At 44.4% G+C, this 12,783-nt stretch overlaps 1 pseudogene; it reads right to left on the bottom strand.

Moving 5' to 3' along the window:
- Positions 1 to 2,814: 2,814 nt before the first annotated feature.
- Positions 2,815 to 12,783, bottom strand: part of LOC126998087 (uncharacterized) — a 47,432-nt pseudogene continuing 37,463 nt past the window's right edge.

Here is a 12,783-nt window from a genome sequence, read left to right as displayed (position 1 = left end):
GCAGACGACACTACGGACGTTTCAGAACACACTCAAATGGTTATTGTTCTAAGATACTTGCTAGGTGAAGAGGTTGTTGAGAGATTTTGGGGATTTTTCACTCCAGAAAATCAAACAGCAGATGGGTTATCAAAATGCATCCTTGATCAGTTAAACACAGTCCTTGAAGGAATGCAGAGAAACTGATTGCTCAAACATTCGATGGTGCAAGTGTTATGAAAGGTAAGAAGGGGAGTTCAGGCTAAAATCAAATCAGTGTACAATAACGCCCACTTCATTCACTGTTATGCCCACCAACTTAATCTTATTATGCAAAATGCTGCAAGTGTTACACGGGGTTCACGAATATTTTTCTCTAACCTTTCGGGCATAGCAGCATTTTTTTCAAGGTCACCTCTACGTTTAAATGTTCTTACAAAGCACATGACTAGCCGCATTCCACGCCCATCTGCTACAAGGTGGAACTTTCATAGTCGCACTGTCAACAAGGTTTATGAACATTTTGAACCCTTGAAAAAATGCATGGAGGAAATACAGAGTACATCAAATGCTACTATAACCATACGAGAAGCAACAGGTATTTTGAACACCCTAAATGATGAAAGTTTTAAGTTTTGGTTGGAGCTTTTCCACCAGATAATGCCTCATGTAGAAGTGATTTTCACCAAATGCAGTGTAGAGACATTGATGTGACTAAAGCACATGAGTTCATTACAAACTTCAAAAGGGCCATTTCTAAAATAAGAAATTCCAAATACTGTGAAAATCCCACAAAAACACTCATGGCTGAAGCAAAAGAAGTGTGTGACTGTGTGTGTGCTGACATAGCTGAGAGATTTTCTTTCACTAAACAATTAGTAGCTGCTAAATTGTTCAATAAAGACTGTTTCACTAACTTCAAGCAAAAGTTACTTTAGAAGAATTTGAAGTATACACTGAAGCTTAACCCATCATTGCCAAAGAAAGACTTTTGACTGAACTTAGAGCATTCTATTACAGAAGTGATTTGCATGAGTTTTCCAAATTGAGTGAACTATTAAAGATTGTCAATGAAAATAACTTAGGTGATGTACTCTGTGAATTGACAAAACTTATAAAAATTCTTTTGACAATTCCAATGACTACAGCAGAGCCCGAACGTTGTTTTTCAACCCTGAGGAGGGTCAAAACTTTCTTAAGGAGCACTATGAATCAGGAGAGGCTAAATGCACTTGCCATGATTTCAATAGAGAAGATTTCTATAAATAATATGCCAGGTCTAAATGAAAAAGTTATTGATCTGTTTGCACAAAACAGGAACAGGAGAATGGACTTCCTTTTCAAATAGCCTAAGCCTGCACTGAGGAAGTCAAGCATTTACTGGTAAGATAAGGCCTAAGAAATTAAATAATTATCTATATATCTATATAATCTATGTCAATGGTATGTTAAACAATAACAATAAAAACATTTAAGATTTCATTTATGTCTGAATGTGAGACAGCCCCCCCATCAATAACAGTCACGAGCCGCCACTGCAGCTGTCACAAATCCGTTTTATTTTGTATCCTAAAATACTCGGTAAAAATGATCTAGCATCAACTTACAAGAAATGGGTGGGTTAACCGTCAGTATTGTACCATATGTAATTATGAAACATGACATTTCCCAAGAGTTGCTCGACTACGGATTGTGGCGCCGGGGGTGGTGGGGAGGGGGTTCAACTACGCTGACCATCCAATTACACGCCCGACACTCACCAACAGACCCGCTGCGTCGGCTACTACCTTATATTGGAATAGATTACAAGGGTATACGTTAGGGACTTTCCTTTCTTTAGAGACTAGGGATTTTTCCCGATTTTGGGGATTTTTGTAGGGACATATTGAAAGCCCATTTTTCAGTGATCTGGCCTTCCACCACCAAAACCACTGTTCCCTACAGGGATTAATCGAGCTCTTCGTCTGACTGAACCTTGTGTCGGATTCGAATAGATTGATCATTTCATCTTGCCACGTATCCTTTTCTGCCGGCTGCTACGTCATCTTGCCACGTAGGATTATCGCCCTCCTCTCATCCTATGAACTCCATCGCCAGCACTCAGTGTAACCCTCTTCTTCATCATGGAACGTTGTTCAGACTGTGATTTCAGACTTCTCGAGTTTTACCACAAGTATACAGGAAAACCAAGAGAACTATTAGACGTGTGTTCGTCACAAAGTGATTTGGAACTCGAAAGCCTGTGACACTTGTGGGAAGCCCGCTACATTGAACTTTCATACGAAGCTCTGGCGGTGTCTAAAAGCCAGTAGCAAACCAAAAAAAAAAAAAAAAAAAAAAAAGTGAAACTGGAGTGAGTGTGTTTTCAAAAACACATGCTTTGCAAAAGTACACCTCGATATAGAAACATTGACGTTTTTTGTCAATGCTTATCTGCGTGACTGCTTTTCGTACGAATTCATGAGAAGTGAGTTTGGAATGAGTGACAGTAGCATTTGTGATTGGGCAAGCTTTTGCAGAGAAGTGCTCATAGAGTGGTGCATTTAGCGTGAGGGAAAGACTGGTGGCCCGGGAAAAATAGTAGAAATTGACGAGAGTAAATTTGGAAAAAGAAAATACAGTGTAGGAAGGATTATTGAGGGCCAGTGGGTGTACGGTGGTGTGTGCAGGGAGACGCGAACCTGCTTCATGGTTCCCGTTGAAAAACGAGACAGTGAAACCCCGCTTCGTCTGATCGAAGAAAAAATTGAGCCGGGAACGACCATCATTTCTGACTGTTGGAAAGCTTACAACTGCTTGTCGGAGAGGGGGTATAAACATTTAAAAGTGAACCACTCACTCAACTTCGTGGACCCAACGACCCTGGCGCACACCAACACCGTTGAGAGGTTGTGGAGGGACGTTGAGGCTAAAGTCCCTTTGTATGGAAGGAAAAAAAAACACTTTGTTGGCTATCTGGCCCGCTCTATGTTCCTGATGACCATCAAGGACCCCAACAAGCGCTTCCATGCCTTCCTTAACGAAGTTGCTGCCCTTTCCAATCCTTATCAACCTCCGCAGTAATGGTGGGGTATACTCCAGCTGTCCACTCTTCTTTAATTTGGACAGTACTTCCCCTCTCGGTAAGCATAAAAAATAATGGATAATATTTACGAAACCTTAGCCACCTCTGGCAAAGTTAATACTTATATTATGGATTTCTTTTTGGTCCCTGAATGCAGTGCAATAATAAGTGACTTCCAATTCAGGGACTATTTATTGTTGAAAATAGGGGATAATCACGAAAGCGTCGTCTCCTCTGGCGGCGGCCGCCATGGCGCTGCCGCAAAATAGCTCGCATTCATTACCTACCTTATGAAACATCACTAGGTCTTCACATATTTTTTTCTACAAACGTTTGGTTAGCGACGGTACGCTTGGTTAGCAACGGTACGCTTGGTTAGCGATGGTACGCTTGGTTAGCAACGGTACGCTTGGTTAGCGATGGTACGCTTGGTTAGCGATGGTATGCTTGGTTAGCGATTAGCCCACGCATGTGAGACCAGGTCCACCACGCGTGGTTATTATTTTTTTTAGAACACGCAGCCCAACGGCTGCCGTGCTGAGGGCCGGGTATAGCCCGGGCCTGTTCAGCCCGAGTCCCGGATGACCTTGAGTCATGGCTCGGGGCTGTTTTGGGGTGGTTAGCGATGGTATGCTTGGTTAGCGATTAGCCCACGCATGTGAGAGAATACGGTAGGGATTTTCCTTACTTTCGAGAACAGGGAATTTCCCCTAATTTAGGGATTTTTCTAGGGATATTTTGGAAGCCCATTTTTCAGTGATTTTGGCTTCCCCCCCAAACCCCGGTTCCCCAAGCTTGTCTTGGGGGTAGGGGGGGGCTGGGGTGGTGGAGGGGGAGAAGTAGTTGTTCCCTAGTTTTACCCCCATTTATCGTGTTACGAAATTTTTAGGTATATTTTTCTGTTTCAGAACAAATGAAGAGTGTGTAGTTGACTGCAATTTCTATCAACGCAGGAACATATGTCGGTCGGCCTGTCAAACCAAAGCCTTCTAAAAAAACAGTGTCGGTGCGCTCCAAACCATTTTTTTTTTTTTTTTTTTACAACAAAGGAGGCAGCTCAAGGGCACACAAAAAAAGAAAACAATAATAAAAAAAAGCCCGCTACTCGCTGCTCCTAAAAAAGAAACAAAAGAGGTAGCCGAAAGGAAGATTAAATACGGGAGGAGAGGTGTCCTGATACCCTCCTCTTGAAAGAGTTCAAGTCGTAGGCAGGAAGAAATACAGATGAAGGAAGATTGTTCCAGAGTTTACCAGCGTGAGGGATGAAAGAGTGAAGATGCTGGTTAACTCTTGCATAAGGATTTGGACAGTATAGGGATGAGCATGAGTAGAAAGTCGAGTGCAGCGGGGCCGCGGGAGGGGGGGAGGCATGCAGTTAGCAAGTTCAGAAGAGCAGTCAGCGTGGAAATATCGATAGAAGATAGAAAGAGAGGCAACATTGCGGCGGAATTTAAGAGGTAGAAGACTATCAGTATGAGGAGGAGAGCTGATGAGACGAAGAGCCTTAGCCTCCACTCTGTCCAGAAGAGCTGTGTGAGTGGAGCCCCCCCACACATGAGATGCATACTCCATACGAGGGCGGACAAGGCCCCTATATATGGACAGCAACTGTGCAGGGGAGAAGAACTGGCGGAGACGGTACAGAACGCCCAGCCTCGAGGAAGCTGATTTAGTAAGAGATGAGATATGAAGTTTCCAGTTGAGATTTTGAGTTAAGGATAGACCGAGGATGTTTAGTGTTGAGGAAAGTGATAGCTGGATGTTGTCAAAGAATAGGGGATAGTTGTTTGGAAGACTGTGTCGAGTGGATAGGTGGAGAAACTGTGTTTTTGAGGCGTTGAAGGACACCAGGTTCTTCTTGCCCCAATCGGAAATAATAGTGAGGTCTGAGGCTAAGCGTTCTGCAGCCTCCAGCCTTGAGTCGTTAAGTTCCTGAAGGGTGGGTCTTCTATTAAAAGAAGTTGAGTAATGCAGAGTGGAATCATCGGCGTAGGAATGGATAGGACAGTTCGTTTTGGAAAGAAGATCATGAATCAATGAACAACAGAAAAAGAGTGGGAGATAGGACAGAACCCTGTGGGACACCACTGTTAATAGATTTAGGGGAAGAACAGTGACCGTCTACCACGGCAGAAATAGAACGGTCAGAAAGGAATCTGGAGATAAAGGTACAGAGAGAAGGATAGAAACCGTAGGAGGGTAGTTTAGAAAGCAAAGACCCTATCAAAAGCTTTTGATATGTCCAGCGCAATAGCAAAAGTTTCACCGAAACGGCTAAGAGAGGATGACCAAGAGTCAGTTAAGAAGGCTAGGAGATCACCAGTAGAACGCCCCTTGCGGAACCCATACTGGCGATCAGATAGAAGGTCAGAAGTGGAAAGGTGCTTTTGAATCTTCCGGTTAAGGATTGATTCAAAAGCTTTAGATAGACAAGAAAGTAAAGCTATAGGACGGTAGTTTGAGGGATTGGAGCGGTCACCCTTCTTAGGCACAGGCTGTATGAAGGCATACTTCCAGCAAGAAGGAAAGGTAGATGTTGACAGGCAGAGGCGAAAGAGTTTGACCAGGCAGGGTGACAGCACGGAGGCACAGTTTTTAAGGACAATAGGAGGCACTCCATCAGGTCCATAAGTCTTCTGAGGATTGAGGCCAGAGAGGGCGTAGAAAACATCATTTTGAAGAATCTTTATAACAGGCATAAAGGAGTCAGAGGGGGGATGAGTAGGAGGAATATGCCCAGAATCGTCCAGAGTGGAGTTTTTAGAAAAAGTTTGAGGGAAGAGTTCAGCCTTAGAGATAGATGAGACGGCAGTGTTGCCGTCAGGACTGAGGATTGGAGGGAAAGATGAAGAAGTGAAGTTGGAGGAGATGTTTTTGGGTAGATGCCAGAAGTCACGGAAAGAGTTAGAGAAAGCAAGGTATTGACATTTTCTATTAATGAAAGAATTTTTGGTTAGTCGGAGAATAGATTTGGCACGATTTCGGGCAGAAATGTAAAGTTCATAATTAGCATTAGTTTGAAGGCTCTGGTACCTTTTGTGAGCTACCTCTCTATCATTGACAGCACGAGAACAAGCGTGATTAAACCAAGGCTTTTTAGCGTGAGGAGTAGAGAAAGAACGAGGAATGTATGCCTCCATTCCAGAGACAATCACCTCTGTGATGCGCTGAGCACACACAGAGGGGTCTCTATCCTGGAAGCAATAATCATTCCACGGGAAATCGGAAAAGTACATCCTCAGGTCGTCCCACCGAGCTGAAGTAAAATGCCAGAAGCATCGCCTCTTCGGTGGGTCCAGAGGGTGTACAGGAGCGATAGGACAGGATGTAGAAATAAGATTGTGATCGGAGGAGCCCAACGGAGAGAACAGTTTGACAGAATAAGCAGAAGGGTTTGAGGTTAGGAAGAGGTCTAGAATGTTGGGCCGATCTCCAAGACGGTCGGGAATACGTGTAGGGTGCTGGACCAACTGCTCTAGGTCGTTGAGGATAGCAAAGTTGTAGGCTTGTTCACCAGGATGGTCAGTGAAAGAGGATGGAAGCCAAAGCTGGTGGTGAACATTGAAATCTCCTAGGATGGAGATTTTAGCGAAGGGAGAGTGGGTCAAGATGTACTCCACTTTAGAATTCAAATAGTCAAAGAATTTTACATAGTTGGTAGAGTTAGGTGAGAGATAAACAGCACAGATGTATATAGTAATAGAATGACAATGAAGTCTTAGCCAGATGGTGGAAAATTCAGAAGAGTCAAGGTTGTGGGCACGAGAGCTAGTGATGTTGTTGCGCACGTAGGCGCAACATCCAGCTTTGGATTGAAATTTAGGATAGAGATAGTAGGAGGGAACAGAGTAGAGATTGCTGTCAGTAGCCTCAGAAACCTGTGTTTCGGTAAGGAAGAGAAGGTGAGGTTTAGAGGAAGAGAGATGATGTTCCACAGAATGAAAATTAGAGCGAAGACCGCGAATGTTGCAGAAATTGAGAAGAAAGAGGTTCGAGGAGTTATCAAGACACCTCTCGGGTCGGCAGCCAGAAGGGGAGTCCTCCCTGGGGGAATTTGTGGTCCCCCACCCAGGCGGGGACTCCGAGGCTTGGTGTATGTGCGCCATTTTGAAATTTTAATTTTGGGAAAAGGTGTATATGTTGTGTGAATGTAGTGTGGTGTGGATAAAGAGAGGATCTGTCTTTAGAGAGCATGCTGAACTACTCTCCGGTGTTGGTGAGACAATAGGGAAACGGTTAGTGAGGACATGGGAAGGGTCTTTGGAGGGCTTCAGCTCCCTTCTCACCTCCCATATATACCTCACCGGGAGTGGCTTGCGCCCGTTCGGTAGGTGTCTTCCTACCTACTCCAGCCATAGTTGCTATTTGGTCAGTAGTGTTTTTGACACGCAACAACATACCGGCAACTTACCATCAGAAACTGGGCATACATTGAGCCTGCCTCCCACATCATGGTGACGTGCGGGTCGTCCAAAACGTGACGCAGGTCCTGATAGGGTTGAGGGATCCGCCGCACTGCCAGAAGCGACGTTAGGGTGCCGGCGTAGCTTCGCAGCATCACCAACGTCACTACCATCCATGACGCCAGCACTAGACGCTCCCATGGAGAAACGTCGCCAAAGAAAATGTCTGCCAAGAAGATCTCCATCAATGATGTTGGCCAGTGACTTGCTGCAATGGAAACTTTCAGCTTCCCGATAGTTTAATTAACTTTGATTACATATGTTTGTATGGGCAGGAAAACACACACACACACACACACACACACACACACACACACACACACACACACACACAGCCGTCTTGTTGGACGGAAATAACCACTAACATCGTTTTTTTTTTTTTTTTTTTTCCGCCTGTGGCGCCGGTAGGCTCCCTCGGTGGGGCCTGATGGTTGGCACCAGCCCGTTGTGGCGCTCTTCAGAATTATGTCAACTTAGCACAAGGGAGCTATGCGAGGAACCATATTTTCCGCGATCGCACCTGGCCTCCTGCGTCGTCTAATAAGGTTTCTAGAGGTTTTCCTCTTCTTGAGGCGTGGACAAGGGGGATTGATCCTAAATCTCCTATGATCAGAGACCAGGATTATCTAAGAACTCTATAGTGACAGACTCGCTTGCTGCTGTACTATACATGTATGATGCACGGCGGAAGGATGGTGAATCATCAGGTGTATCTGGATAAGTATGAGAGGTCTGCGACTCTCGAGGAGCTCGCAGACTATCTATACTGTAGTAATCCGCCTAGTTCAAAAATAATTTATACTCAGACCATGGTTCCGTTTTTTCGGGTGCAAAACCTATGAAGACAGCCAGGACGACCATGCAAATGATGGAGGCCAAACATTTCTTTGACCTATACAATGATGAACAGGCCTTGACTATAGGGGAACTTGATCTCTATGCGGCTATGCCTTCCATTAATTTGAGGGCTGCATAAAAGGGATATGAGGTCTTGTACATCAATCTTGACTGTTCTGCATGGAGCAATGCATTCCGGCATGAGACCGTCTCTCGACACTTTCTTCAATTTAATATTTACTTATGTAAATATGCAAAGTCTTGAAGCCATTTCACGTAATATAATTTCTCTTAGTTTTAAGATCATAGGGTCTGTGTGATCTGAATATCTACATGTAAATCTATGTTAATCTCTCTCTCTCTCTCTCTCTCTCTCTCTCTCTCTCTCTCTCTCACCTTGCTGCAAGGTCACTCTCGCGTACATCATTATTCTGGAGCCCAGCCAGCCAAGCAGATCCAGTGGATAGTTGTCTATGCACAGAGCTAAGAAGACGACAGCTGTCAGCACTGCTACCATAGCCACGAAGAACGCCATCCACACGTCAGGAGTGAAAGGCAACAAGAAACTCCATGGGTCCACCTCCGACTTCCCGCTACCCGCTAAGATTCTTCCGTAGTCTACTAGAATGGCTCTGGTGTAGTCAACGGCCGTGGCGCGAATGGCGGTCACAGCAAACGGCCCAAGTCCTAAATCCACCTCCTGATATTAAGGGTTCACACTAATAACTTTAGTGGTCACACTGAAGAGGCACTTGTTAATTATCAACTCCATATATATATATATATATATATATATATATATATATATATATATATATATATATATATATATATATATATATATATATATATATATATATATATATATATATCAGCATAGTTGGCAGGCTAATAATACAATCCTATCAGAAACAAATGCCCGCAACACAATGCCAAAACAAAAATGCAAACAAAGGACGACGCCTAAAGTCTAAGATCATGTCTGGTTTCTACACTTCCATTTGGAAATATGGATGAAGGAACATGATTCCTGTTTCCTAGTAAAAGGGATTAAATAGTAAAAAAAAAAGTACTGGTAATTCTTGCATATGAAGGTAGGTTAGGACTGGAATAAGTACAAGTAAACAGTCACGGGCATCGACCTTTTAAAAACACCAAAAAGTCTATTAACCTGCTCACCTTCCTGTTCACCATGCCCACCATACCAGTCCAGGACCCGTCCGCTTGCTTAACACCCCACGCTCCGTCAGGTGGCCGCCTCAGTGTGTAACTGTAACCGAAGGGTGTCATGAGTGTCCAGAATGGGCCTACACGGTCACCTTAACGGAAGAAGGCAACTTCCCTAGTTAAAAACGAGATGCAAAGTAAAATGTAAAGCAAAGTCTTTGAATGATCCTTTATTAAGTTTGTTTTTAACACTATGGGAGGTAGCTCAAGAACATATAAAAGCACACTAAGCGCTGCTTCAGCAATGAACAAAACAAACAAAAAAACAGCTGCTTTAGTTTGTAATTATTAAACTTTCACCAAGCCATGCTCATTATAAAGAAGGACAATAACTTTCCACAATATAATGCAACAATACCTAACGGTATAATTTAAAAGGGTACAAAAAACTTACGTGAAATTGATCTGACTTGCTAGAAGGTTGAGTAACTCCACCATCGGTCCCTCCAGAATAAAATCCTGACCCTGGGCCGCCTCCTGTACTACCACCACGTGTGGCTGGAACTCCTCCCCTGCCACAACTAGGGTCGGCCCCCACGTTAGCCTGCCATCAAAAGCAGCAGTAACCATCCCGTACCAGTCCTTTTTGATGCCACCAGTGTAGCAAAGACATTGTTCATAATAAAGCCGATACTTACCTGTGGAACTTGTCGGGAAAGAGGGGTTGTGAAGAGGCGAGGTTCAGGCCGCGGCTATGGGACCAGGAGGCTACCTGCATCGGCGGGGCGTTAGGCGGACTGTAGGGCAGGTGCACCCAAACACTACATCTGGCGAGGATTGGGGGTGAATCATACAGGTAGGCGCCCAGCAGCCACCTCAGTTTGCCTGTGGCAAACATAAGATATGAAAGAAGTTCCACTAAAGCAACTGTTCCACTGACCTTGGGGAGTTGCCGCCGTCGTTAACAATGAGGGCGGCATTGGATTGTGAGAAGATGATTTGTAAATGATGTAAGTGCGTGAGGCGAGGTGGTGGCAGGCTGGTGAGTGCCAGGAGCAGAGTGGGGAATGCCAGCAGGCCAGCTTCTTGGGCCTGCTGTGCCCAGGCGGCCAGAAAGGAAGGTTTGTCGCTCACCACCACCACAGCCATGCACCACGACACCCTCCGCACCTGTGAACCCCAAACTAGCATCAGTGATTCTGTAGCAACAATAACCGAAGTTGTCGGTACAGGTAAGTGAGGCCCAATCAAGGATTACAAAAAACAAAAACTCTAGGTTCCATGGGCCGAAAAGAGGCACAGTCAAGAGGTGCCTTTTATTTTAGGAAGAACAACCACGATGCACTCAAAAGGAATTCATGCCAAGGAGACAAGAAATATATATCTAAAACTCTTGGCTAAGACAACCTGGCATGCCCACCGTGAGCGAGTGCTGAAGGGCTCTGCCGAGCGTCGCAACACTCCCGTTGGAAGTTTCCTCGTGTCTTGCCTCCAGCACAGCTGCACCCCAGGGCGCCATCATTAGTTTCAGTCCCTGCGGGGGACATAGAACAAACACTCAATTATTGAAATGTAATAGTGAGAACCGTGTAGAGCTCTCATACCAACGGACAGAGAACACAGACTAAAAACACATAAAAAGGGCATACAACACACTATTAAAATGCCAAGGTATAGTGCTACACACAACACTCTCACAGTGCCAACACACCGTAGCCACAGCAGGTGTTGAGGCTGTGCCGTCGGTCAACATAACGACGCAACAGTTTGGCTGCCACGCCCTGGCCAACACCGCCGCCGCCGCTGCTCCAGTTACTGTCAGCATCTCGTCCTGGCCTGAGTTGCGGAAGTACGCTGCGGGAGAGGATCTTAAATTATCTTTATGTGTTATGGGATTATAATCAAATTGATGGGTTACTATACCGTGATTTGACTTGATTGGGCAACTTGGATATTTAATAATTTTATTTGCTTTGGTTGCGTGACAAGACTAAGAAAACCCGAAGGTTTAGTAAAAATAGAAGCTCACAGTCTCAAAGGGAAGGATGATGTATACTAGTTGATTGGAGGTTTGTATGGCGACAATTCGAAAGAACTTTAAAGGGCAAGGGTCAGATTAAAAAAATACTTTGCTCATTAACTTCGGAGAACACTGGATATTTACATGCAAAATTACGATTATAGTATAGTAGTTTCCTTTCTAGCCAATCTATCTCTGCGGTGGTAGACGGTCACTGTTCTTCCCCTAAACCTATTAACAGTGGTGTTCCGCAGGACTCCGTCCTATCTCCCACTCTCTTTCTGTTGTTCAATGATGATCTTTCCAAAATAAAACTGTCCCATCCATTATTACGCCGATGACTACTCTGCGTTACTCAACATCTTTTGATAGAAGACCCTCCCAACAAGAACTACATGATTCCAGGCTGGAGGCTACGGAACGCTTAACCTCATACCTTACTATCATTTACCTTGCTATCAAAAACTCAATTTCCTATCAACTCGACACAATCTTCCATACACCTATCCCCTAATTTTCGACAACACTCAGCAGTCACCTTCTTCTACAATAAACATCCTCTGTCTATCCATAACTCAAAATCTCAACTGGAAACTTCATATCTCCTCTCTCACTAAATCAGCTTCCTCGAGGTTGGGCGTTCAGTACCGTATGGAGTATGCATCTCGTGTGTGGGTGTTCCACTGTGGAACACCCACACACGAGCTGTGTGTGTGGAAGCCTTCCACACACACAGCTTTTTTGGATAGAGTTTAAGGCTCTTAGTCTCATTAACTCCTCTTACTGACAGTCCTCTACCTCTTAAATTCCGCCGCCATGTTGCCTCTCTATTTTCTACCGATATTTTCATCCTGACTGCTTTTTTGAAATTTTTAACTGCTTGCCTACCCCCTCCCGCGGCCCCGCTGCACTCGAATTTCTACTCTAGCTGTCCAGATCCCTTATGCAAGAGTTAACCAGTATCTTAATTTTTTCATCGCTTTCATTAGCAAACTCTGGAACAAACTTCCTTCGTCTGTATATCCTTCTGCCTACGACTTGAATTCTTTCATGAGGAGAGTATCGAGACGCCTCTCCACCCGAAATTAACCTCTACTTTGACCACTCTTCTGAACTCTTTTTTTTTATAGGGGCAGTGATTAGCAAGCTTTACTTTCTCCTTATTATTACTTTTCCGCCCTTGAGTTGCTTCCTTTACTGTAAAAAAATATTTGAACTCTGCACCGCACTCCCTAACCTTACAACCCACTGGT

Source organism: Eriocheir sinensis, chromosome 2 (genome assembly GCF_024679095.1).
Source record: "Eriocheir sinensis breed Jianghai 21 chromosome 2, ASM2467909v1, whole genome shotgun sequence".
NCBI classification, from domain to species: Eukaryota; Metazoa; Arthropoda; class Malacostraca; order Decapoda; family Varunidae; genus Eriocheir; species Eriocheir sinensis.
Note: the sequence above shows the minus strand (reverse complement) of the source record. Positions and strands in the feature narration are given on the sequence as shown.